Below are 27,744 nucleotides of genomic sequence, written 5' to 3' on the forward strand. Positions count from 1 at the left end.
GTTACATCTGTAGACTTAATCATTGTACATCACTGCAAACTTGGACTCTTTGACTCATATCTCCCCATTTTCTCCTCCTCCGTGCCCCTGGTGACCATCATTGTAGTCTCTGTTTCTATGTATTCTCTATTTCAGTGTATTCAACTTTTTTTAGATTCCGCGTAAGTGAGATCATGCAGTCATTCTGTGCCTGGCTTATTTCACTTAGCCTATTTTACTCCAGGCTCATTCGTGTGTTTTTGCAATTGGCAGTACTTCCCTTTTTATAAGCCAAATAATATTCTATTATATATATGAAGATTACACACACATACACACACAGTTTCTTTACTGATCCAAACACAGGTTATTTGTTTATTAGTTTGTTTCCACATCTTAGCTATTGTGAGTAATGTTGCAGTGAACATAGGACCAAAGACGTCTATAAGGTGCTGATTTTATTTCCTTTGGGTCTGTGCCCATCAGAGGGATTGCTGATCATATGGCAGTTCGAGTTTTAATTTTTTGAGTGACCTCCATAGTGTTTTCCATAATGACTGTACTAATTTGCATTCCCACCAGCAGTGTGAAAAGATCCTCTTTTCTCTACATCCTTGCTAACACTTGTTTTCTCTCCTCTTCTTGATAAGAAGTCATTCTAGCAGGTGGCTTCTCATTGTGGTTTTGACTTGCATTTCTCTGATGATTAGTGATGCTAAGTACCTTTTCATACATCTATTGGCCATTTTCATGTGTGTTATTTTTAGAAAGTGCCTGTTCAGATTGTTTGCTCATTTTTCAATAAGGTTCTTTTTTTTGCTTTTGAGCTGTGTGACGGTTGAGTCAATGAAACTTGTGTGTTTAGAAAGGTTCTGTAACGCTGACCTGGCTTATATAATTTAAAGAGAGTTTCTTGAATCCCATTTTGATGAATTCTTTATTCCCCAATAGTCCTAATCTAGAAACGTTGCCATGAAAGGGGCAGCAATACTCAGTGTGGTGCAGGAACTGGCTTGTATCAGCTCACAAGAGCCTATTGTTAATTTTTCAGGAATTATGCAAACTAGTCAATGTTACATTGGTAGCTTGAAAGTGGCTGTGTTGGAAATATTTACACCATGAACATTGACAAATGCTTTAAATCAGGCCGCACCTTTCCCACTCCTCCCCAGGAGATCTGAGTGTCAAATGTTTACCAGAACACTACTGGCAGTGCCTGGACCTTTCCTCTACCCACTTGTTGTCTGCTATGCCTGTGGACTGGCTGGATTAACAGTGGGGTGTCTAGGTAAGCATCTGGATCAGGATTGCTGCAAAGGGCTCCTTGCTTTTTCTCCACTGGGATCCGCATAACTTTCATGAACACTTTTCCTCCTGCCAGCAGGTCTGTTCTTGCATTAGAAAAGGTTGTGTCCAGCTGTCTTTCTGCACTTGGAAATACATATTTTATGAGATAAATGAAGAAATGTTTGCAACTCGTATACTTTTCCTCCCAGAATATTTGAATATTTTGAAGGTATGGTTTCATTATTTTGCTGAGAGGAGAAAGAAAGTCAGCCAGATTCCTGGCTTGTGTGTGAGTGTTAAACCCATGATCATGATGGGCAGGCTTAAAAATGTTCTTTCTGCCAGAGCATGAACCTCGTTTTATGATGAGAATAACAGGGGTGGTTTTGAATTAGGCTGTTATGAGTGTGCCTATGAATATATGTGAATGCAGCTAAGTAGCTTTAATATTCATTCATTCAACAGACATCAGCTTCATAATGTAGACTCATAGCCCAGCAGGGAAGAACTCAGATGCATATGCTTATTGCCCAAGTGAAACATGGTATGATAGAATGGAGCTGAGGTTTTAAGTTAAGCAGACCTGTGTGTGAATCTTAACTCTGCAGTTCTCTCACTGTATAAACTTAACCAAGCCATTTAACTTCAATTTTGTTATAAGTAGAATGACAATAATAAAACTTACTTTTCCAAGGAAAACAGGAGCTTCCTGGGCAAAGTGGGATGAAATCATCCACAAACAGAGAGCAGCTTATGCAAAGGTGTGGAAGAATGCAGCGTGACAGGAACATTAAAACTGGGTAACTAGTTGAGACAAAATATCTGATGTTATTTTCTCTTTAAAAAATAAATGACTTATCTGTGCTTCCTAAATCTCAAGGCCACATGCTGAGAAGAGTTAGATTCTAATTTCTCTAACTGTAAATGCTTGGACTTTTTCTCACCCACTCAGGCTTAAGTCCTTTGTACAAAGGAAAGGTGGCATCCCTCATTCTCTCAAAGTTTGCTTCATATACTCCTTTAAGTCATATGTGTAAGAATAAATAAATGCCAAGAGAACACAGGATCCTTCCTTCTCTTGGGCAAATGATAATGCTTCCAGATGCAGAACTGGGCATTGCTTTGCATTTCAGACGTGCTCTCTGTGACCAGCCTTTGTATAGAATGAATGCAATGATAGAAGATTACAGACCTGAAGCTAGTGGTAGAGAATCAGGAGGGGACTGGATTATTGGAGAGCTGTTCTTGTGTTCAGGGCCTGGGCTCCAATATCTCCAGTGGCTGGAGGGATGGACCTCTGTATTTATTAAAGAGCTCCCTGGTCACTTTTTGATTTTTTTTTTTTTTGATGAGTTTTTTTTCTTGTAAATTTGTTTAAGTTCCTTATAAATTCTGGATATTAGCCCTTTGTCAGATGGATAGATTGCAAAAGTTTTCTCTACGCAGCCATAAAAAAGGATGAGTTCATGTCCTTTGCAGGGACATGGATGAAGCTGGAAACCTTCATTCTCGGCAAACTAATACAGGAACAGAAAACCAAACACCGCGTGTTCTCACTCATAAATAGGAGTTGAACAATGAGAACATATGAACACAGGGAGAGGAACATCACACATTGGAGTCTGTCAGCATTGGGAGGCAAGGGGAGGGATAGCATTAAGAGAAATACCTAATGTAGATGATGGGTTGATGGTACAGCAAACCATCATGGCACGTGTATACCTATGTAGCAAACCTGCATGTTCTGCACTTGTATCCCAGAACCTATAAAATGGATAAACATATAAAAAAAAGCTCCCTGGAGATTCAGACACATCCTTTCACTCCCCACCACTCTAGCTCCTTTCTCTTGTTCACTAAATGCACTGTTGTGGAGTGTACTGCAGGGAAACCTCGTGCTGTAGTATTTTGGAATATTGTCTTGAAGGGGCAAAGCCTAGGGTTCTTCTTTAGACTTTTTATTCACTATTCTAAATGTGATCCATTCTCCCAAATGTAATATTTTCCCTTGGGAATAAAAACACTGAAAAGGTACTCAAAATAAGTGCGTCCTCCCTGAAAATTGCCTCATTTTTATCTTGAATTTTTTTCCCTTTACAAATTCTGTATTTGCTGAGCAACCGAATTATAATGACAATAACAAACCCCCAAATAAAGCTGTTTCCATTTTTCATATTTACCGCCGACCTTGTCCATATGTAGACGTGATCAATTTCCAGTGTTACTCATAGTGTCTATATAATTTTTTATTCTGCTTGATTCACTTAACATTATATTATAAACAAATGTTGAGTTTCTTTGTCGTATTCCTAACAGACATTTTGATTGGCTGCATACTATTCCATCAAGTGGATGTAATTTTATTTACTTAACTATTTCTCTGTTATTAGGTATTTATGGTATTTACAATTGTTTTTAATAATATAAATTAAACTAACACAGAAATAAACATCTTCTGTAATCCCAGCACTTTGGGAGGCTGAGGTGGGTGGATTACCTGAGGTCAGGAGTTTGAAACCAGCCTGGCCAATGTGATGAAATCCTGTCTGTAGTAAAAATACAAAAATTAGCCAGGCATGGTGGCACACACCTGTAATATCAGCTACTTGGGAGGCTGAGGCAGGAGAATTGCTTGAACCCTGGAGGCAGAGGTTGCAGTAAGCTGAGATTGCACCATTGCACTCCAAATAGAGTGAAACACCATCTAGAAAAATAAACATCTTAAACATGGTGCTTTTACAATTTTTCGTTTTGTTTTAAAATGATTATATTGAGCACAATTTTCAAAAGTGGCAAAATGACCTAAAAAAGTTTCTAGGTACAAGTTTACAGGACAACCAGATTTCAAATAGAGATGTTTACCAGCTTTGTCAGATATTCATCCCTTTTGGATTTTTGTTCCTGTCAAGAGATGTTACTGCTAACTGGGATTGAACTAGAAAGAAGATCAAAGGGCAACAGAAAACATGCTGGGCCAGGCATTTAAACACACGTAGCAGACTCTCGCCTGTAGAACAGAGGTGTGGCATTTGTTATAGATTTCTGTTTAATGGATATGACAATTTGAGTGTAGCTTTGGGAAAATCAAGAGAAGCCATTAGGGTCCACTCCTGAGGGAACAGCCTGAATGTCTATATTTGGGAGGTCTGTGAAGCTTTCTGGAGTATAATAATCACAGCACTCCTATGCTGTCCAGGTGCAAGGCACCATTCAGATACAACACAAAGGAAGTCACAGGACACAATGCACAATGGGAAGGCGCCGCAGAACTGAAAAGGGGCTGGCAGGCCTATGGAGGGAGTTTAGGGCTAGCAGCTAGGGTAGCAGCTGTCCTGTGGGACCAGGCACGGGCAGGTGAAAACTGCAGCCATCCCTGATCCTCCAGCTGTACTGACTCCTCTGCACATCAACCCTCCAGCACAGAGCAGAAAAATGATTACTTCCAAACCTGGTTAGGTTAGAAAGGAGCTGCTAAATTTTTTTTTTTTTGCTGGCTTGTGATCTCAGTCCTTCTTGGTCCTGTGAGAATTTCAGTGCAAATGGCTGAACTCTTATGAGTCTGGGGCTGGTTTTATAATTATAGCTCATCTTGTGTGTAGCTTACCTTCCTCTTTCTCTTGCACCTGCTTCTTCCTCATTGTCTGTTAATTTGCTCATGCTTCCCTAACCCTGGAGGATTTAAAAAAAATGACCTTACTTCTCTGCTTCCTTGCCTTTAGCTTCAAAAATGTCAACATTTAGATCATTTTTTTTTTCTGTTTGTGTTCCATGAGATACTGTGCAAAAATGAACAATTAAAATGCCATCTGACAGAGTTGCCTAATTAGATAGTAAAGTGTGCAAATTCTATTTTTCACAGCAGAGATCTCAGATTATCCTTTACTGTCTTCTTCCCCATGTCAGAAGGGTTTAATATATTATTTTCTCTCTTCTCTCTCTGACCCTATAGTGGCTTTCTTCCAAGCAGAATATCACCACGTGAGTGCCATGTTACAATGGACAGGAACATGCATTATTTACTAACTCTATGCTGCTCTCACAAGCAGCAGTTCTCAAACAGAATTTACATTTATTTCAAACTATTTTGTGAATCAATAGAACATACTTTCTTCTAATTTTTTAGCAAATTTAGCGGAATGAAACTTTTCAAAAAAAGAGTGGTTTCTCCACATCTATGCATAAAGATAGGATTTTTTTTTTCAGAAAAATTTCAGGTTGGTCATTACTTAAAATTTTGTTTCAAGTTGCCATTTCACTTTTGAAAACATTTACGTTTTGAAAAATGTTGCAAAACTGTAGAGTTTCTATTACCCTTCACTCAGCTACTCTTCCTATTGATATCTTGAGTAACCATAGCACAATAAATCAAAACCAGAAAATTAACTTTGGTATAGTACTATAATACTGTCTCCTATGGTTTGATTTGTCCCTGGCAAAGCTTAAAAATGGATCAAAATCGAAAGTTGATGCCTAACATGGCAGTATTGGAGAGTGGGACCTAATGAGAGGTATTTGGGTCATGGGAGTACATCCCTTAGGGATAGATTAATGGCCTACAACCTGGGCGAATGAGCTCTCACTCTTGCAGAAATGAGAATGTAGGTTGTAAAAAGAGCCTGGCCTCCTCAGTTTTGTTCTCTTGCTTCCTCTCTCACCGTGTGGCCTCTACACACATCCACTCTCCTTCTGCTTTCCCCTGGAGTGGAAGCAGCCTGAGGCACCCACCCAGAGGCAGCTGTTCAGTCCTGGACTTTTCAGCCACTAGAATCATGTGTCAAATAAACCTCTTCTCTTTATAAATGACCCAGCCTCAGGTATTCTGTTACAGCAACACAAGACAGACTAAGACACTGTCCCTACAGCACAATAACTAAACTACAGACTTACTTGAGTTTTGGCAGCTTTTCTGCTTATGTTCTTTATCTATTCCAGAATCCAGTCCAGGACCCCATGTTGCATTTACTTGTTGTGTCTCTTTGGTCTCCTCCAATCTTTAATTATTAGTCTTTCCTTGTCTTCATGACCTGACACTTTTGAAACATATTGGTTGGTTATTTTGTAGAACTCCCTTCAACTTGGGTTTATCTGATTTTTCCCCTCCTGATTAGATTTTTGGCATGCATACCACAGAAATTTTGGTCTTTTTTGTATCAGCAGGTGCATGATATTAACATATCCTATCACTGGTGGTTGACTTTGGACCACTTGGTGAAGATGATGACTAACTACTAGGTTTCTACAGTATTATTTTTCTCTTTTTAATTAATGAACATCTTGGAACCCTATTTAATTTTGTTTTTTATTAATACTAAAATCTTTCCTTTGCCTGTTTTTCTTATCTTCTGAATCTTGTCGATGTACAGTTGATGGTTTGAAAATTTAAGGAATAGGAGAATATTTAGTTACTATTTGGAAAGTTTTTGTGGATGAGGACATAGGTCACAGGGGATATGTGAAAACTGAGGGTAAAGACACCCAAAGGCACCTCTTGGGTGCATTCTGGAAGAAGTCTAGAAATGAGGAAGCCCAACTTTGTTTTTACAGAAATTCTTAACCTCTTTGAGCATCAATTTCCTTGATTGTACAATAGAGATAATAATTTCCCTATAGAGGTGTGGTGAAGATTAACATCAAATACTCCCTGGATGTTTCCTAGTACAATACCTGGTGCAGTCAGTCTCATTACATAGTAATTCTCCTGACTACAGGAAGACATGTGCTCAAATACCAATCCCTACTCCCTAATTCTGTTGTGCATGGGAACTCTTTGCTTCTGTAGGCCTCTTGCCAGTTCATAGACCTAAACTGTGAACTACCCAGAGAGGAAATTGTAGTCTGCCTCCTGCAGCATGCAGCCCTGACTCAAACTTGTTTTAAATTCACATTGGTGAAAAATGGGCTTGCATCCCACTGTGAATTTAAATACTTACAACCCAGGAATAAACGGATCGCATGGCTCATTTATCTTGCAGCCATTAATTAATGGTGGTTAATTGTAGTTATGAGCTGTTGAATTCCAGGCTCTCACACCCATACATTTTCCTTAATGTATTCAGAAAACCGTGGAGTCAGTGAGTTGGGGGCTGAAAGAAAGACTGTCCTAGAGAGCAGAGGCTCACAACCCCACCGCTGCTCCCTTGTTTGTGAAGAGAGGGCCCATTGCTGCACCAGCCTTCTAGGCTGGCTCAGGACAGGGGGCTGTGATCCCACAACACACTGCTTTCTGAGCCACCTTCCTGCATATTTTTTGTCCCCTATGTTCCTGGGAGTGACCTTCTTAGACAAACCCTCTTAGTATTTCTTCTGCAAATGAGAAGTAAATTAACTTGCAACAAAGAAGAAAGAACTTTAATAAATCTGGGAGCTTGAAAGAAATTGTGATATGAAGAATCAGACCTTTGGCAAGAATGAAAATTAGTTTTCAGATATTTCCATTGTACTCTCTGGGGAGAAGACTGCTAAGGGATGGGACATAACCTAGGACAAGAAGAATTTGGATGTTTCAGAAGAGAAGAGCCCTTGTGACTATCTTTTATACTTCATCAGGTGAAACTTCTGTAGACATCTTTGACCTCACAGCTAAGTAGTCATCACTGGATTTATGAATGTGATAGGCACAATTCTAAGATGGCTTCCATGATTCCCATCTTTTGGGGTATAAACCTTATACAATTCTCTCTTCTTGAGTGTGCTGGGCCTGACCTACTCAGGTGAACCCTTTTTAAAAAGGGTCTAGAGCTCCAAGAAAAAATCATAGAGATTTAACGCTACAGCAAATGCTCCCCTTGTTGGCCTTGGAGAAGCAAGTGACCAAATTATGGAGACAGAGATGTAGCCAGAACCTGCAAGTGTCCCCTAGGAGCTGAAATGGTCTCCAGCTGGATGCTGGCGAGAAGACACCTCAGTCCTATGACCATAAGGAAGTGAATTATTCCAATGACCTGAGGGAGCTTGAAAGTCAAGCTGTACCTCCAGATGAGGATGGAGCATGCTGGCACCTTGACCTCCAGCCTTATGAGCCTCTGAGTGGAGGACTCAACCAAAATGTGCCAAACTATTCACAAAAATCATAAAATGATAAATTTGTGTTATTCCAAGCTACTAAGTTTATAATAATTTATTATATAGCAATAAATAACACATACATGGAATTTATTTCCTCATCTCACATGGGTTATTATCAGTCTTTATTTTTTCCATTTGTATCTTTCCTTCTTCATAGCACAGAGCTTGTGAAGATAGATTCGTCTTCTTGAAGACCTGGAGTTATATTATCCCATGCTTTAAAATTGTTGGTGGCTTCACAATGTCTATAGCAAACAGCAAGCCCTGCTTAATCTGAATTTCATGGTTCCTGAGTGCCTTTAAGCCTAATTTCACACTAGTCAGTTCTCTTATCCTACATTCCAGCCTAAATAAACTGCTCATGGCCACCTCCCACAATTTCTGCCCATACCGTGCCTTTGCCTATGCTAATTTCTCTGCTGAGTGCATCGATTCCCAAGGCCATGTACTCACCTCCCCATTCTTCAAGTCCTGGCTCCCCCTCGGCTACTCTCATCCATCACTCACCCTTTGAACCTCCCAGCACCACATTATGCCCCCGGTAGTCAGGACCAATATCTTCACAGTCCATGATCTTTTTGTTATGCAGAAAACTCTGTGAATAAATGATGGTTTAGCTAATCAGGCTCTGTCCTCCAGATGATCACAGTTCCTTTTAACTTTTTCTTTTTTTTTCTGAGACGGATTTTGTTCTGTCACCCAGGCTGGAGTGCAGTGGCACAATCTCAGCTCACTGCAACCTCCACCTCCTGGGTTCAAGTGATTCTCCTGCCTCAGCCTCCCAAGTAGCTGGAATTACAGGCACGCACCACCACACCCAGCTAATTTTTGTATTTTTAGTAGAGATGAGGTTTCACCATGTTGGTCAGGCTGGTCTCAAACTCCTGACCTCAGGTGATCTGCCTTTTTTCTTTAAATCTGTAGACAGCTGTTTAAGAGGCTCAGATTTTGCATTCCTCCAACGTGTAAAAGCTCATTTTTGCCTTAAGGACTCTGCAGCTTCAATTCCCTCTGCCTGGAATGCTCTTACCTAAGATTCTCACATTGTTGTGCCTTCTTATCACTTAGCAGCCTAAAAATATTGTTCTCCTAGGAGGCCTTCTCTGGGCACTGTATGGAAGGCAGCCTGTCCTTCCTATCACCTATTCAATTGCTCTGCTTCATGAACTTCAAAGCATTTATTGTTATTTGCAGTTATCTTACTGATGTGTGGTTTGTTCATTTCCTGTTTTCTCTTGATGGTCAGCAATTTTCTTGTCTTGCTCTCTGTTTTATCTACAGTATCTGGATTATTGTAGTCTCTAAAAATTGTTGAATGAATGAATTCAAAAACATGTCATATAACAAACATTCTGTGTCCTCTCAATTTTCTTCTGCTTAAGTTCAATTTGTAATTCTTCATCCTTAATCCATAATAGTGACTCCCCAACCACCAAAGACACATATTTTGAGAGATTATGTAACATTTAATAATTTAATAAGACATTTATAATGTAATTATTGTGTTTGTTGAATGTCTCCTACAGTTTGCATTCATGTGCACATTGTAGTGGATACTGTCATATGCTGCCTAGCTTGCTCCTTCACAGATGGAGCATTCAGAGTCCTAGCTGCTATGGGTTGCCTGCTGATGCCTCATAAATGATTCCTTCTTGGGGAATTTCCCTTGGCCAAAGATAGTTGCCTTGCTCTAGGAAGGGGCATCTTACGTCCAATAGCTGGTCAATGTGGAGGTATAAAGATCTTGCCTAAGTAGGAAACAATTCTAAAAGTCCATCCCAGCTCCAGAGGTCTCTGTGAAAAGTCAACTGAGGCCTTTATTGTAACTGTACCATAATCTGATCCACTTTTTCCTTCTGTCCAATTCTGCTTCTTACATTCTCCAAACAATGTGATTCCTGAGGGTACTTCCTAATCTTCATGTAAATCCTTATCTCAAAGTCAATTCCCAGGCCATCAATATCAGTGATGGTAGGGGAAGTACTGACTATCCCTAGAAAGAAATAGTGGAGTGAGAGTTAAAATATACCAGTGATGAACTATGATGGGATACTTGTAGAAGGTAACACACTGGTGAATGCAATACCTCCAGATTTGTAAGACATTCAAGGGATGTAATAATTAATAAAAACTATGGAATAGGATGACTGTTGCTGGGGCAATCAATGAATTAAAAAGAGAGAGACTTTAAAAGCCTGAGGGTGACTAGTCACCAATATAACATGAAGTGTGAAAGTCAGAGGGCCTCCTTGGCACACATTTAAACAACAAAACAAAACACACACACACACACACAAACACAAACCCTCTCATCTCCTGCAGCTTATGGGCAGAAAAGGCTGAACATCAGGCCCAGATCATAATTATAAGAATTGTGGATCTTCAGAGAAGGCTAAATTCTCAACCCTAGCTTATTTACCATGCCAAGTCAGGGCCCTAGTTTGTTTGTTTTAATTTTTGGTGTTGATGTTCATTTTTAACAATATAATTGGGATCTTGAGACTTGAAATAAGAACAACTGAGTTGATGCACTTGAAAACCTAAAAACTGCAGACCTGCTGGAACCCACTGGCCTCACAGGAGTGGTCCACTCTTTCTTCTTAAAATCTAGTGCTTCCCTATGCTTGAAGATGATTCAGAGGCCTTTTTGTCTAGCAAGATAACATACGCCACCTACAAAATCTAACCCCACCACTTTTTCTTGCTGTCACGTGAATAACTGTGTTCAAATTACAACATAACCGGACAGGGAAATTCTGATCCTGCTAAGGGAGGAAATGTCAAAGGGGTTACAGGACCAAACCAATGCTTATCAGCAGGATCTTAAAGGACATGCATGGGACTGGATCCTAAGGGTGCTGCCTCAAGTGGGGGAAACATAAAGTTGAATATGGGATGCTGGGTCTGTCCCACAGACTCTGGCCAACAGATGAAATGAGTACTCAGGCACAGGTATGCAGTGTAAAAGCAGCTAGGTGACTGCTTGGCTCTAGTGGCCAGAGAGCAGCCCTGAGAAAGCTGGAGCTGCTTGCTTTTATTCAGTGCAGGCACATTGCTGAAAGCCTGGAGCAAAAACAACCTGTAGATAATTAACATTTGTTGTTCCCCTTTCAGGGAATGTCTGATGTGTGGATGATCAAAGGTCAGTTCCTCAACATAAGTAAACAAACTTGTTTAAGATAAATTCCCCTGCAGTCCCTTGTACCTACTCCTTGCCCTCTGCCTCCTGGTTATAGAACAGCTGCCTTCAGCTATTCTTCCCCAGAACTCTACAGAACCTTCCAACCTTTCAGATGGTTTGCGTCCTTTCCCTATAGTTTTTCCCACCACTCTAACAGATCCCCCATGTCGGGAGATTTTTTTGAGATAGAAGCATATGCCCATGATACAAGATTTAACATCTTGCCAAGGACCCTAGAAGAGGGTCCTGATACACTGCTGGGATGGTTCTTGGAAACATGGAAAAACTCATGGCCATTCTGAGTAAACCAGAGATGCTAGAGCTGCCATGACAAGTATTTGAAAAAGAAAGCAAAGGTCATGCTAGAGGGAGTATACTAAATAAGGCCAGGAAACTCATCAGCTAATTCTGTTGCATGGGAGGATCCAAAGGACACTCCAGTTACCAAATCAATAATGTATATGCTGGTGACAGGAGCTCCATTGTTGTTGAGAAGAAACAAAGGTGGGTGCAGTTTTCACAAAGAGTAGCAAAGTTAGAGTGGCAGCTGGAAGAGCCTGGTTTGCAGAGAGTTAGGGGATGGCTTATAGAACAAGGTGACCCTAGGGGCAATATTAATGGGCAGCTAACAATTCTAATACGCAACAAATAAATCAAAAGATGTCAAGAATGGATGATCAAGAGACTGAGGGCCGCAATTCCAATTAAAAGTTATGCTCACTTACCTAGTTTCTGGAAATGAACCAGTTTTAGATGCTAAACTCATTGATGGAAGCCAGGTCTTCAGGTGGAAGTTCTCTGCAACCTTATATCAAGTATCAACAGTGAAGATGCCTCCAGTGCTTTCTCAAAGGGATCTGTGGGCACTTACATAGATTACTGTGCTCTGTAATCTATGCAGGGGAGCACACAGACATTTGAAAGATACTTGGACACAGGGTATGAGTTAACATTGATACCAGAGATTCAAAGCATTATTATGGCTCTCTGCCTGTCACAAGAAGGGAATATGAGAGTCAGGTAATAAATAAAGACCTGGCCAAATCATCTCACAGTTAGTCCATAGTTACTATATACCTTTCCAGAGGTCATTCCTGAGATTCCTGCATATGTAGTTGAAATGGACACACGTGGTAAGTGGTAGAACTCCACATCTGGTTTCTGGGCTCCTGGGAAGCCTCTTAAACTTCCCTCAGTCCCTTGATGAATATAATATATAAAGGAACATATTACATTGTGGCAGGGATGACCCATATTAATGTCACCCTTTTTTTGGTTTTTCTGGAGCCTCTGAATCCCCAAAGGCTTCTTCTGGGCTGCAGCCAGGCCATGGGTGCGAATTTTCATGCAGTGCAGACTATGGGCCAGGAGAGCTGCCCGGGACAGTCAGGTTTCAAAAGAAAAAAAGGCCTCTGAATCATCTTCAACCATCTACAAACCTTATCATTATGGGCCTGATTTTGCATTGAATGAATCATATTTTCCAATCTGTCAAGGAATGGTACTAGGAATGGGAACCAAGGTTCCCCTCAATTGACTCTTCCACTGACTCCAAGAATACTTGCCCTGAATAGGGTGTGGGAACTGACCCACAAAATCCACCATTTTTTTTTTTTTTTTCAGATGAGAAGCTGCATTAGGAATAGGGAAGTGACTTTAACCAGCCAGACTCCATCTATAAGGACTTGCAGAGTCAGGCAGGAATTGACTTTCTCTACTGTCTCACCCTTTCCTTGAGAGTCATCACTTTCCCCACTTGTTTTACTTATACAAAGCTACGTAGGCACAGTGACTTTACTTTAAACAAGTTGTTCACCCATTATTAGAAAATTTTGTTTGTTTTAATTGTTGGTGTTGATATTTTTTCTAATCTCTTCAAAACAAAAGTTCGCTTCTGTGAGCTCCTATTTCTTCCCTGGAACTTTTCCTAAGGCCCTTACTATTTTGTTTTCTGTTACAATGAGGACAAATTAAGGACTTTTAATCTAGGCTTCACAAATTTTTGGTATTGTACTGGGTATTTCACATATTTGTTTTTATTTACTTCTCCCCCTAGAGTTGCAAGTCAGAAATTACAGTCATTTTACAACTGAAGACACTGAAGCTCAGAAATGGTAAAAACTTTATATGGAGTCACACAGCACTCCATAGTAGTGCAGAACTCAAAGCCACATTACCTCATTCCAGGCCTCATCCACTGCCTACTACCAGCCCTGCTTATCCCATACTCTTCTCTAGATTGAAGAGTCCAAGGACAGAGATTTACACCTTACATATCTTTGAGGTCCTGCTCCCTCGACCCCTGCTTTGCTGCCAGTAGAGAATCTCATATACCCAATAAGAGCTTGTTGAATGGATGCCTGCATGAATGAGTTATGCAATAATTACTTGCGTGTAAGGGAACAACAAACTTCAATGAAGTTGCGTGATGGAAGTGAGATATAGGCAAAGAGCTCAAAGCAGAATAGAAGAAAACCAATCTGAACAGGTTGGGGCACAGAAGGAATCAAAGCTAAAATCACCAGCAGCAGCAGAATAGAAAGAGGAAGCTACTGAAAAGAAAACAAACTGACAAGAAATTGAAAGGCAGCTTCTTGAGGGGATAGACTATTATGCTACATTCATTTTTCTTTTTTTTGAGACAGAGTTTCACTCTTGTTGCTCAGGCTGGAATGCAATGGTGTGATCTTAGCTCACCGCAACCTCCACCTCCTGGGTTCAAGCAATTCTCCTGCCACAGCCTCCCAAGTAGCTGGGATTACAGGTGCCCACCACCACACTTGGCTAATTTTTGTGTTTTTAGTAGAGATGGGGTTTCACCATGTTGGCCAGGCTGGTCTCGAACTGCTGACCTCATGATCTGCCCACCTCGGTCTCCCAAAGTGCTGGGATTACAGGTGTGAGCCACTGTGCCTGGCCTATGCTGCATTCTTAAGGAGTGCTGAGTGTTGGCCAGTGAAGGGCAGGCACATTTCCAGGCTGATGGGATCACACAGGCAAAGCTAGGAGAGAGAGGAGGAGACTGGAAACAAATCGAGAAATGTTTAGTGTGGCCAGTGTGAAGAATGCTCAGGGGAGAGAAAAAAGACCAGGATACAGGGCACGGAAGGTTCAGATTTTATGCCAAGGGCAATGGAGCATTACTGAAGGATTTTCAATGTTGAAAACACCTGAGAATATACATTTTAGCTAGATCATCTAATTTCCATATAAGTAAGAGATTAGATTGGAGTAATACTGGAGCATATGACCCTGGCCTCAAGAACTAGTTGTTCTTTACTCAGACCCTATTAGACTTGGGTATTTGCCCACAGGAAGTGAGGGTGGAGTAGGAGGTAGGACTTGATGCCAGAGGCAGGGCTCAGACACGGACCCAATTAAGGACTAGCTAAAACAGGGATGGGGCAGAAGTCACTTTCCATAAGACATACCCACCAGAGTGCCATGTCAGTTTACCATTGCCATGGCAACATCCAGGAATTACCACAACCCAAAAGTTACCACACGTTTCCTAGAAATTTCTGCATAAATTGCCCTTAGTCTACACATAACTAAAAGTAGGTATAATCCCCATTTTGGGGCTCACCTGCTTTGCATCAAGGGTACATGCACAAAAAAATTCACAGAGACAATTTTGATAGTGATAGCCCCAAACAGGAACATCCTTCCTCAGTAGAATGAATTCAGTTATTGTCCAGATATTGAAATGAGAAAGAGGGAACTATTGCTACATACCGCCACGTGGATAGCTCTCCAGACAGTTTAAAAACAGAAACCACCCCAAAAGAGCGTGCAGTTCTGTTTATGTATAACTCAGAAAGAGGCAAAACTAATCCATGGAGATTAATCAGACTACCTGTTCCCTTTGCAGTGGATATTGACTGGGAAAAGACATGAGGAAGTTTTCTGGGATCCGGTCATATTCATACTCTGAACTTTGTAGTTCATACTCTGAATTTTTTACATGGGTGTAAAAATACGTAAAACTTTATCAAGATATACACTGAAGATGTGTGCACTTTATTACTGTATTTGCGTCGTATAAAATACTTATCCCTTTGGAATTTCCTCTATAATTACTCGAGTACCATGACATTGTAGAAAATCATGAACTATATCGGTAACCAAAAACCATATAGAATTTTCCTGAGTTTCTTCTTAATCTATGTATGGTGATGCTCAGATTAAAAGCAAATTTAGCATTTAGTGGGAACTGAATCAGAATGCTAAATACATCTGCCAGCTTTTGCTATTTCCTCAGAAAAGCTCACTATAATTTGTGTGTGTGTGTGTGTGTGTGTGTGTGTGTGTGTGTGTGTGTGTACACTACAGCTACATGTCCGGAACATCCCCTCTGACTTCTCAAAGTTCCTCAGAGGACAGGGCATTTTTTGCAGCTGGGCATGCCATAGGTAATAGCCTGAGTTTCTAAGTACTGTGAGGGATGTCAACATCCCAATTGAGAATTATTTCCATGGTGTCTGACCCTGCCCTGCCTGGCTCTTCCCACTCAACTCCTGGAGGGCTTTTTTCAGCTCAGTCTGAAAGAGCACCCAGCTCCCCACTGGAGGGGCAGCATCTTGCTGTGATGTGAGTCTAATTGTTTCTAGATTGAGCATTTCCATGGGACAACAGTCCCAGCCGGTGTTCCCTGAATTAACATGCTCACTGAAGGATTGAAGATGGTGATTAGGCCCGACAGCATCAGTTTCGGTGGGACAGTCGCAGCGCCACAGAGCTGCATGGGATGGCAAGGAGATTTATTTGTGTGGAATGGAGACATATGGCTGGAATCATCCGCTCCCTTTCCTCTGTAATTAAAACATCTGGGAGCACCAAAGGGCTGGGAAATGAGGAGAAAGCATTGAACATCTCTTCCTGCTCAGCTTTGAATAATCCAACTGTGGGAGTGGGACATCAGAGGGTACAAACCACCTGGTATGGGCTGGTCCAGGAGTTGCAACAGCCAAAGGCCAGGTAATTTGTAAACGTGACTTGGGGGTCTTGTTTATCGTGCTTTATTTAATTTTTTTTCTGAAAGCAGGTAGAGTGGGTTTCTTTCTGAAGCTGTTTCTAAAATGTTTTACAAAAAAAAAAAAAAAAAAAGCCTAAATGACAAAGTGTAGGGCTCATTGTTGGGGCCTGATACAACGTATGACATTCATCTAACAGCTATACATCCAACGGATCCAATCAAGCCAGTATCAGGACCCTTAGCAAAGACATCAAACTTGGAAGGAATAGTGCCTAATGATGTCCTCTACTCTTCTTAGAAAGACTGGGAGTGACAATTTAGAGAGACATTCTTAGGAAGAGTATTAACACTATAGACCAGTTATTTTTCTGGTGGTTCATTCATTAACTCACCCAATTTCCCATCCATCAGTCCACTCATTGCTCCCTCTACCCATTCATTCAAGCAATGGTCTCTTTCACTGAGGTTCTGCTCTTGGTGCTGGGAAAACAGTAGTAAGAACTCTCAAATAGTTCATCTTGCTTTGAAAGAGACATTTATAAACACACAAAAACAATCCCACATAGCCCCACTATGTAACCAGGTATTTCATGTCTTGTGAGCATATGGAGAAGACCGGCTCCTACCTGCTATCTCCATCCCGCTCCTTGAATCCAATGACATCTGTTGCTCAAGTCTCTGTTCCACACATCACATAGGCGCCCAGGGCCATCAGTAGGAAAGTAAAGAGGCCTGCATTTATTGAGCGCTTACTATGTGCCTAGCACTTTACATACTTGAACTCTTTGAGGTGGGCATTATTCTGTCGAATACACAGGTCAGCTAAGTGAGAAAGTGGCCAAGTTGGCATTTGGGCCTCAAGGGTCTAAATTGAATGCACGTATTTTTCTATTTCATTGAACTGCATGCCTCAAAGGCTTCACTATTCCTGCTAATAATTAGCTCAGCCTTCTGTGAATCCTGTGACAGTTCAGTGCCTTCCTGCAGTCCTTCTTGCCCAGAATATTGACTTAGTTATATAACCCTGGTGTTGCCTCAATTTCTTTTCTAAGAATCCGGATTCTTGCACTCTACCCAGCTTATCCTAACCTCTCTACCAGCTATGTGGGATGGGATTCTTTCCATCTGTCTAGACTCCCCTAGACTGGGAGTAAATCAAAGCTATGGGTTTTGTCTACTTAATGTCTTTATTATCAACACTGAGCATGAGACTTGACATACAATTACCATATCTGCAAAAGGGAGCCAATCCTAGGATCTGCTTCCTTGGCATAATTGTCAGGATTAAATGACAAAGTATGTGTAAGACACCTGGAACTGTACCTGGCCTATCGTAAGAATGTTAGCTAGCACCGTTATCACAGTTAACGTGCACAACAACCTTGTGAAGAGAACGGAGGATCAACCCTGTGGGGAAGAGAACTGAGGCTAAAGAGACTGAATGACCTGTGTGACAACACACAGCTAAAAAGTGGTAGAGCTGGGGTCTGAACTCCGGCTGTCAGCTCCAGAGTCTGAGCTTGTAAGGCATCCACTTCTCTGAGTTCTTAACAAAAGGTCATCCTGAATGGTCCACATATTCAGAATCACAAGGGTGTCATACATGGGACTGAGAGTCAGTGGCTTTGGGGATTCTCCCCACCATCGCCCCTTTTCATCAGTATATTTATTTATTCCACACATGTTGTGAGGTCTACCTATTTAGGTGGCAGTAGATCAGACAGGCAATGAAAAGACAGTAGTCACAAGACACCCTGTATGTCTTTATGGAGATTACAGCCTTGTGCCTGCTGGAAAGGAGTCCTATTTGTACCATGCCTTTGGGCAGCAGCCTGTAGACAAGAGGCATTTTCTTTATCCACTCCCATAAAGCCCTGTCAGTCTCCTCCAAAGGACCACTCTTCAACACAGCTAAGGTCCCAGCACCCTGTAAGAGGTAATCTACCTGCTCATGTGACAGAGGCTCCTGTCTCAGGAATCCTGGGAATAGACCGAGAGAGCCCTGCTCATGTGGAGCAAAAAGCTGCACAATCCATGTTGAGCCTAAATTTGTCTCCAAGATTCAATTAAGACCAATCCAGTTCCTGATTAAAGAATCTGACATCCATCCAAGCATAAATATTTATGCCTGATAGGCTTTCTCCTTAACAGCAAAACAATCTGCAGTGACAACATTAGAAATATGAATACATTCCTGGTGATGACTCTATTATCAGTACTAATAATAACTTAACAGTTTCAGCATGTGTCATGCTGAGATGTATGCAAATGGAGGGCGCGTCTGTCAGAAGCACTTGGGAGTGGACTGGAGGGTCTGTCACATGCTTTAGTTGCAGCTGGTGAGACCTCATTTCGAGTACACCGGTGCCTTGTACTCATTTGCTGGTGTAATGCTCTGTGCTCATGTATCACTCTTCACTCAAAGATCACAAATCAGCTTGGCAGACCCTGCTAGTACCTCCATGAAGCCAAAACATCTGGATGAGAAGTGAAAAAATCCAGTCTTTCAGCAAGTCAGCCAGCCAGCCATTTTCCACCATGTATTTGTTTAGTGCCTACTGTCTTAGTGGGTGTTTCATCTACATGCTGTCAAACATCCAGATGAAAGGCACATTCCTTTTCATAATTCATCTAGAAATTTGGGTACCAGGAAAATGCAATGCTCTTATAACATCTGCAACATCTGTTACTCATTTGAAGGTTTTGGTTTTCTTGTGGACACTTTTTCTTGGAATCAGGCTAAGCATGTGCCAGAAGGTTAGAGATTCCTGGTCTCTGTCCTCGTGTTTCTAACCTCCAGGAGTTCTGAAGGTATAGATAATAGGATAACACCTCATTTTTCTGAATTATGCTCCCCAAAACTATAAAGATTAAATATAAGTTGAGATTTGTGGATAAATGACATTGTTAGCATCCATAGCTCATGACAATACCCATAGCTTTCTTATCAACAGGATACAATGACACATTGTGTGTCAGCAATGGAAATGAGGGAAAGATGCTATTTATATGTCAGAATTATCAAAGAGTTCCTGACAGATACAGTTCAGAGGAGAATGGATTAAAGGGGGAACCACATGTAAAGCAAGAATTTGGCTACGAAGGACCTGGAAAAGAAACTGGTAGAAAAACAGAATCAATCAACAGGGATGATTGGCAGGAAAGACCACAGATATTTAGGAAGGTACATCCAGGCCCCAGCTATCACCTGGGTGGTCATGCCAAGCACTATGTATTTATTCTTGGAAAGGGGCTGGGCAGAGCACATTGCCAATCCCAGCACTGACTCCCAATTGTGTAACTGTGCCTGTCAAAGAGGGTGGGCATTGTGTAATTAACTCTTGGCTGCTTTCAAATAAAAGAGGAGAAGTGTTAACCTTGATAATGAAATAAAGAAACTTGTCTAACTTGAATCCCCATTTCCACTTGTCCCAGGCTACTGGACTTTTGGATTGACAATGTTAAAGAAAAGTAAATTTAAATGTGAAGAACCAGATACAGATCCACAGTGTCTTTGCCAAAATTAATCTCAACTCCAATCTGGTTCTTGAGATGAGCAAAGAGAAAATTCTCTAAGCATATAAAAAGATAAAGAATGTCAAAAGAAGGGGGCTCATTTGAATCATTAGAACAAATTTCTTCGTATTAATAGTTTTTAAAGGAAAAGAAAAGTTCTGAAAAGTTAGCATGCATCCTCAGCAACATTCTCGAAGCTAGTTTTCTTAAATGTGTGAGGAAGCAGGAAATAATATAAGACAAGTAAAGTCTAGATGTAGATGAAAATATAAGATTTCTGACTTTAAAACCGCAATTGAGTCATTAACTAGACCATTAAATACTCAGAGCATTGTCCAGTTGAAATTTCTGCAATGGTGGCAATATTCCTCTATATTAAGGGTCAGCAAACTTTTTTCTGTAAAGGGCTCAATAGTAAATATGCTAGGCTTTGAGGGCCACATGCAGTCTTATTTTATTTTATTTTTTTAACAAAACTTAAAATATGTAGAAAGAAATCCTTAGGCCATGGGCTGTACAAAAACAGTTTGTGGATATCACTTACCACTTACATGCCTACTAGAATGGCTACAATTGTTTTTTTTTTTTAGAAAAGGAAAATATAGAGTTGGTGAGAATGTGGTGAATGGTGAGAATGTGGAGAATGGTGAGAATGTGGAGAAACTCTCTTACACTACTGGTGAGAAGGAAAAGTGGTATGTCCTTTATGGAAAATAGTTTGGCAGTTCCTCAACAAATTAACATGGAATTATCATGTTACCCAACAATTCTGCACCTAGGAATATGTGCAAAAGAATTGAGAACAGGTGTTCAAACAAAAACTTGTTCATGAATATTCATAGTAGCACTGCTCACAGTAGTGAAAAGGTGATGCAAACCCAAGTGTTCAACAAGCGAATAAACAAAATGTGCTATATCTGTATAATGGAATATTATGCAGCTGTAGAAAGAAAGGAATGAAGTAGTGATTTATCTTACAACATGGATAAGCCTTGAAAACATTATGTTAAGTGAAAGAAGCCAGACACAAAACAATGGTTTGCATTTATATGAACTATCCAGAGTAGGAAAATCCGCAGAGACAGAAAGCAGGTTGGTGGTTGCCAGAGGTGGAAGGGAGTATGGAACAGAGAGTGATTGCTTAATGGACATGAGGTTTTCTTTAAATTTGAAACTAGACAGTGATGATGGTGGTACAACATTGATAACATACTAAATATCACTGAATTATACACCTTAAAAGAATTAAGATGGCAAATTTTATGTTTTATGTATTTGACCACAATTAAATAAAGAAAAAAATATAATATTTTTAAAAGGCCATGGGATGCATTTGACTAATGTGTTGTAGTTTACCAATGCTGTTCTCTATCTTCAGTCTCCCCTGGTAGGCAGCTCTCGCTTCGTGTACTATTGATCACTCGAAAACTGTGACTGAGTTGGGAGTGGTGGCTCACACCTGTAATCCCAGTACTTTGGGAGGCCGAGGTGGCTGGATCACTTAAGGTCAGAAGTTCGAGACCAGCCTGGCCAACATGGCGAAACCCTGTCTCTACTAAAAATACAAAAATTAGCCGGGTGTGGTGTAATTCCAGCTACTTGGTGGGCTGAGGCAGGAGAATTTCTTGAACCCAGGAGTCAGAGGTTGCAGTGAGCTGAAATTGTGCTATTGCACACCAGCCTGGGCAACAAGAGCAAAACTCTGTTTCAAAAAAAAAAAAAAAGAAAAAAAGTTTAGCCATAGTGTCTTGGATAGCATGACTCCAGAAATCTGAATAACTAAGATATAAGAGTTCGAGAAATTCTCTTAAAACTCAGAGGAAAGATACATTAAAAAAGTAGCATGAAATGAAAAAGGACAGATCCAGAAGGAATCCTAGGAGGATAGAAAGAGAAGACAGAAGAGAGACAATATCAGTGAAGATAGAAAAATCTTTTTAAGTCTGAAGGAATATCTCGGTTGGATGGACTCATCATATTAGTATTATCAACACATAACAAAAAGACAGCAATGCTAAGACATAGCCTGGTAAAATTATTTAGAATTTTAAAGTTAAAATAGATTTTGCTATGAGCATCCATGCATAGAAATAAGTAGGTTATTTAGAAAGAAATACCGGGCCGGGCGCGGTGCTGTAATCCCAGCACTTTGGGAGGCTGAGGCGGGTGGATCACAAGGTCAAGAGATCGAGACTATGCTGGTCAACATGGTGAAACCCCGTCTCTACTAAAAATACAAAGAATTAGCTGGGCATGGTGGTGCGTGCCTGTAATCTCAGCTGCTTAGGAGGCTGAGGCAGGAGAATTGCCTGAACCCAGGAGGCGGAGGTTGCGGTGAGCCGAGATCGCGCCATTGTACTCCAGCCTGGGTAACAAGAGCGAAACTCCGTCTCAAGAAAAAAGAAAAAAAAAAAGGAAAAAACAAATACCAGAATGATCTCATACTGTTTTGGGGAATCAGATGATTAAGAAAAATTATAAACTTTTGTTGGAGAAAATACTGAGATTTAAAGCTTTTTATCTAGCTAAGATGGGTGTGTCTGTTCAAAAGCAAAAGACATTTTCAGAAATACAGATGCTTAGAATGTCAACACTCACTTAAAAGAAAAACATTTTTGTATAAGTAACCTGTAGAGAACGTTGAACATTAACATAAAACCCATGAATGGGAAATCATGCTATTAAATAATTGGAGGAAAATCACTAAAACTGTAAAACATAAAGTTTAGTATAAACAATTCTTGTTACTATGATTATGATACAATGTACATGTAAAGATAAAGAAATAATGTAAAAATTATTTTATGTTAAAAATCTAAAAATCTCAGATTACTTCAAACTTGGATATGGAGAAGAAAATAATGTAAACTCAGCCAGGCTGTCTCAAATGTGTATGTTTTGATGAAGACTTATTTAGGTCACAAGAAACTGTTTCTCCAGTGCTATGATATGCTCCTAATATAGGCCTCTTCACACCAACATTTTATATCAGTTTTATGATGGTGTTACAGGCAACCTTATCTGGAGATACTAGCAGAGGTGTCATCTTTCTCCGTGAATTTGGGGATGTTTATTCTATCTCCTTCTCACAAGTTTCTGAGAGTTACCACAACCTCACAAACCAAAGTGTTCTGATTTTATGAGATGCCTCAGTAGAAATTATCTGGCTTTGATCATTTCTCATGTTCTGTACTAATAGATCAGGTTAATTCTCGAATTATATATGTTTTCATGTCTTCGGGGGAAAGTTAAAAGCACTATAAGCTATTAATTAAGCTTCACTTCTTAATAAGAGGCCTCATCCAATTGATAAAGGCCAAGAGCCATGGAAATAGAACAGAGACCAAAACTTTTTTAACCCAAAAAATGATGGAAAGAAATTTTAACCATAGCAGATTTGACAATGTGTAAGCTAACATCTTCATTCTTCAGCTTCCCTAACAAAAAAAAAGCATTAAAAAAGAGTAGATGTCTCAATTATCACAATAAATGCAAACAGTTTAAATTATTTTATTAAATGACAAATTAAATTGAATTTAAAATAAGTCAACTTTGTGCAGTTTTTAAGAGTTATATTTAAAAGTTCACGGAGAAAGACTGAAAGTATTAAGAAACATTTCAGGCATATGCAAACAAATATAAAATGGGCAGGGAATTAATAATACAATTTAAAGCACAACACAGTAAATAGGACAAAGAATGGTTTAGGTTGATCAAAGTTATTATTTGAAAGTATGCTATAATAATCTTGATTCATAATATTTTACATTTATTATCTAGTGATATAAAGCAAATGCTTTAAAAATAAAGAATTTAAAATGCAATTAAATGGGAGATGAAACAAATTCATTCTTTCATAGGTAATAAAGACAAAAATCTGTATTTTAATGAAATTTTGCATCAAAATTTATTAGGCTGAATATATGAATATTTAACATTGGATTCCATAACAGAAAAAATATTCCTTTACAATGTCTAAGGAATATTTACTAAAATGTAACAGTCTTGGCCATAAAGAAATACTCAATAAATTCAAATGGGCAGAAATTAAACAGCTCATATTCTTTTGCCAGAGTACAAATTCTAGAAGTTAAAAGAACAAGTTTAAATAAAAACTACTTGGAAACTGCTGCAAAATAGAAAATATCTTTCCTCAATCATATGAATAATTAAAAACTAACATTTAGAAAATAATGGACTAAGTGCATATCAAATCTCATAGGATACGGTGCTAGGCAACACAATCATAGAATTAGTGTCGAATGACAAAGAATGAAAATAAAGAACTTAAGAAGTTAAAGATTAGTAAAAGAAGCACAAGGATAGTATAAGAAGAGAAGTGGAAAAAAAATTCTGAAAAACCAAATCCAAGAAACAATATAATTTTTAGCTTGTGCCTCAGCCTAATTAAGAAGAGTCAAACACAAACTTGCAAAACTTTGGTTGAGATTTATATCATAGGGCAGCCACACATTGATTTTTTTTTTTTTTTTTTAGTGAGCAGATTAATAAAGTAATTACAAACTGTGAAGCATATAAAAGGCTTGCGCAAAGAGGATAAAAGGGGTCAGGGTTCGCAGTCTGCTCTCTTAACACTGGGTGGTAGCTGTTAGAGTTTGGCCAAGTGCAAAAATTTGCTTTCCAGGTCTTCATACCAAAGAATAGGTGGGAAACACTAGATTGATAACCTTTAGTATTTTTTAATACTCCTTTTATTTTTGAATTATTGTACTTTATTATTACTTTTTTAGACAGAGTCTCTCTCTGCCCAGGCTGGAGTACAATGGTGCAAACTTGGCTCCCTGCAACCTCTGCCTCTTGGGTTCGAGCAATACTCCTGCTTCAGCCTCCCAAGTAGCTGGGATTATAGGCATGTGCCACTATGCATGGCTAATTTTACATATTTTTAGTAGAGATGGGATTTCACCATGTTGGCCAGGCTGGTCTCAAACTCCTAACCTCAGGTGATCCACCCGCCTCAGCCTCCCAAAGTGCTGGGGTTACAGGTGTGAGCCACTGCGCCCGGCGTGGAATAATTTTAGATTTACAAAAACGTAGCAAAGACAAAGGACATAGAGTGGTCTTGTGTATCCTTCACCCCATTTCCCCAAATGTTAACATCTTGCATAACCATAATACTCTTAAAACTAAGAGATTCACATTGGTACATTACTAATAATTAAACTCCAGGCTTTGTATTTCACCAGCTTTCCGACTATTGTCCATTTTGTGGTTGTTATTGCTGTTGTTTCAGGACCCAGTTAGGGATATCACATTGCATTTAGTCTGGCATTTTTGATCCTCAAATATTCATGCGTCCATGAGCTTATTTAGCACAAGATATAAAAGCAGACACAGAAGTCGAAGTATTGCTTTCATAAGATAGTCTGCAAACACATATGCAAAGAGGATCAAAAAAATCCTTAGGAAACCGAGTAGCCATCACTGCCCCAGCCACTGATATCAGCCAAGGCTTTTGCATTTTTCAATTCATCTCTCCTGGGCATCTGGGAAAGCTCCTGCATCTCCAAGATGCCTCTCTCTAAATTAAGTTCTTTAAGCAAAATGGGACCCTGGAATGCAGCATTTATAAATTACCTATGAGGGCCTGTAAACATCAGATTTTTTTTAAATTTAATTGCCCTTTTAAATATTTAATTCAAAGACAGGGCTGGGGGAGAGTCATGGAGGAGGTGTACAGGCTGACTCAAGAATGGTTTCCCGTCTATCAAATGGACAGCCCGCCCAGAAAGATTAACCCAGATTCCCCCAAAGAAATCTGTGTCAAATTGATGCTGAGTTTGTCTGGCATCTGAGGAGAATCTTGACATGACAAGATTAACCCTCTCAGTGCCCCGGGGCTCTGAGAGAAGACTTTCAAAGGTTTACCTGTGCATAGCTCAGCAGAAGGTCACATCGCACTGAGTTCGATGCATGAGGAGTGTGACACGGGAGAAAGTTGGGAATGAGTGATGAGGAGGTGTTATTACTTGGGGGATTTCCCACCTGATTGCACTGGTTTGTCACTGATGTTTTATCACACTGTATACTCGCTGTGAATTTGCCATAGAGAAAGCTGCTACGGGCTGGTTGCAGCTATTGCAGTCCACACTGGTGGGACTGCAACACTGCACCTGCTACCAGATGAGTATTCTGGTGTTTAGATCCTTAGCCCATGAGGTGACTCTTACCCACCGCTAAGTAACCTCTTTTCTCCCTGGACTTTTGAGTCTTGATTCATGTCTTTGTAAACATTTTCACTCCAAAGTATGACCTCCTTTCCTAATTTCTGCAGAACCATTTAACCTTCCTGTGTTTTTTTAAATTGTTAACCTATGCCCTTTTCTCTAGACTGTATGAATTGGCTTATCTTCTTAGGGCTTCTCTAGAAGAAAATTAATGATACCGACTGCTTGTCACTAATCAGAGGCTTAGGGAGAAGGACATTAGGAGATGTGAGACTGAGAGACACACAAAGAAGAGGCTGATGGGCCCAGAAGCTCACTATTTTTTGGTTGTCAGACAAAAGTTCTCAAATTACTCCTTCTTACATTGAGGCTAATATTAATGGTCTAGGATATGGCCCTCAGAACTCACCCAAGAAAAGCAGGCGTAAGATTGAGTTCTGATGGTGCCGTGACAAAGGTGGTTCTGGTTCAGGCCACTACTTTGGGTTTTGTTTGTTTATTTGAGTCAAATTTATGGTTTGTGTACAACTGGAAGGGTCTTCAACAACTTACTCATCTGTTAGTCTGTATAACTCATAAAATCTCTTTCCCAGTTTCTACTATGGACCAGATGAAGTTAGATTGATCTAAACATCAAGCATGAAGAAAAGTAAGCATCTTTAGCTCCCACAGCAATTGTAATTGACATCTCAAGAATTCACTATGATGTAACTATTGAGATGTCACCTATGAATAGAAACATCCAGGATTACCCTTAAGCTCTAAACTGGGCACCCATAGACCATATGTGAGCTCTGGGTGTGTTTTGTTTGACCACACAGGTGAACATGAATCACTCTGCATGGGACACCACAGTCCCCACCTCTCCCATTGTTTTATGCCCAGTCTGCTTCATATATTTTCCTCACAGGTAGTAGGTTGGACAGTGGATCCCAAAAAGTCATGTCCAAGTCCTAATCCCTGGAACCTGTGAATGTGACTTTATTTAGAAAAAGGGTCTTTGCAGATGTAATTAAGTTAAAGATCTCAAGGTAGCATCATCCTTGATTTAGGGTTGTTCCTAAATCCAGCAACAAGTTCTTATAAGAGAAAGGTAGATGAGTTTATATGAAGATGGAGACAGAGATCAGAGTGATGCTGCCACAAGCTGAGGAAGGCCTGGGGCCACCAGAAGCTGAGAAAGCCAAGGGAGGATTCTTCTCCCCTGGAGACCTTAGAGGGGAAGATAGCTCTACCAAGACTCTGATTTTGGCCTCTTGACCTCCAGAACTGTTAGAGATTAAATTGTTATTTTAAGCATGATGTTTGTGTTAATTTGATATGGCAGCCGTAGGAAATGAATTACACTACTGTAGTCATAACACATCTGTATTTGTTTGCCTTTTAATCTCTGCGTGCTTGTGTATGTATATTTGTGTCTGTCTGTATATGATACATGTGAGTATGTGTTTATCAAGTGTTGAAGGCTGTTTAGACTCACACAACTGCTGATCACTCTTCTCCTATGCTTGTGTCTTCCTTCTCTGGCTGTCTTTTTGTTGTGGGTTTTACTG

The sequence above is a fragment of the Aotus nancymaae genome, unplaced genomic scaffold (genome assembly GCF_030222135.1).
Source record: "Aotus nancymaae isolate 86718 unplaced genomic scaffold, 86718_ANA_hifiasm-v0.15.2.pri h1tg000029l, whole genome shotgun sequence".
Classification (NCBI taxonomy): Eukaryota; Metazoa; Chordata; class Mammalia; order Primates; family Aotidae; genus Aotus; species Aotus nancymaae.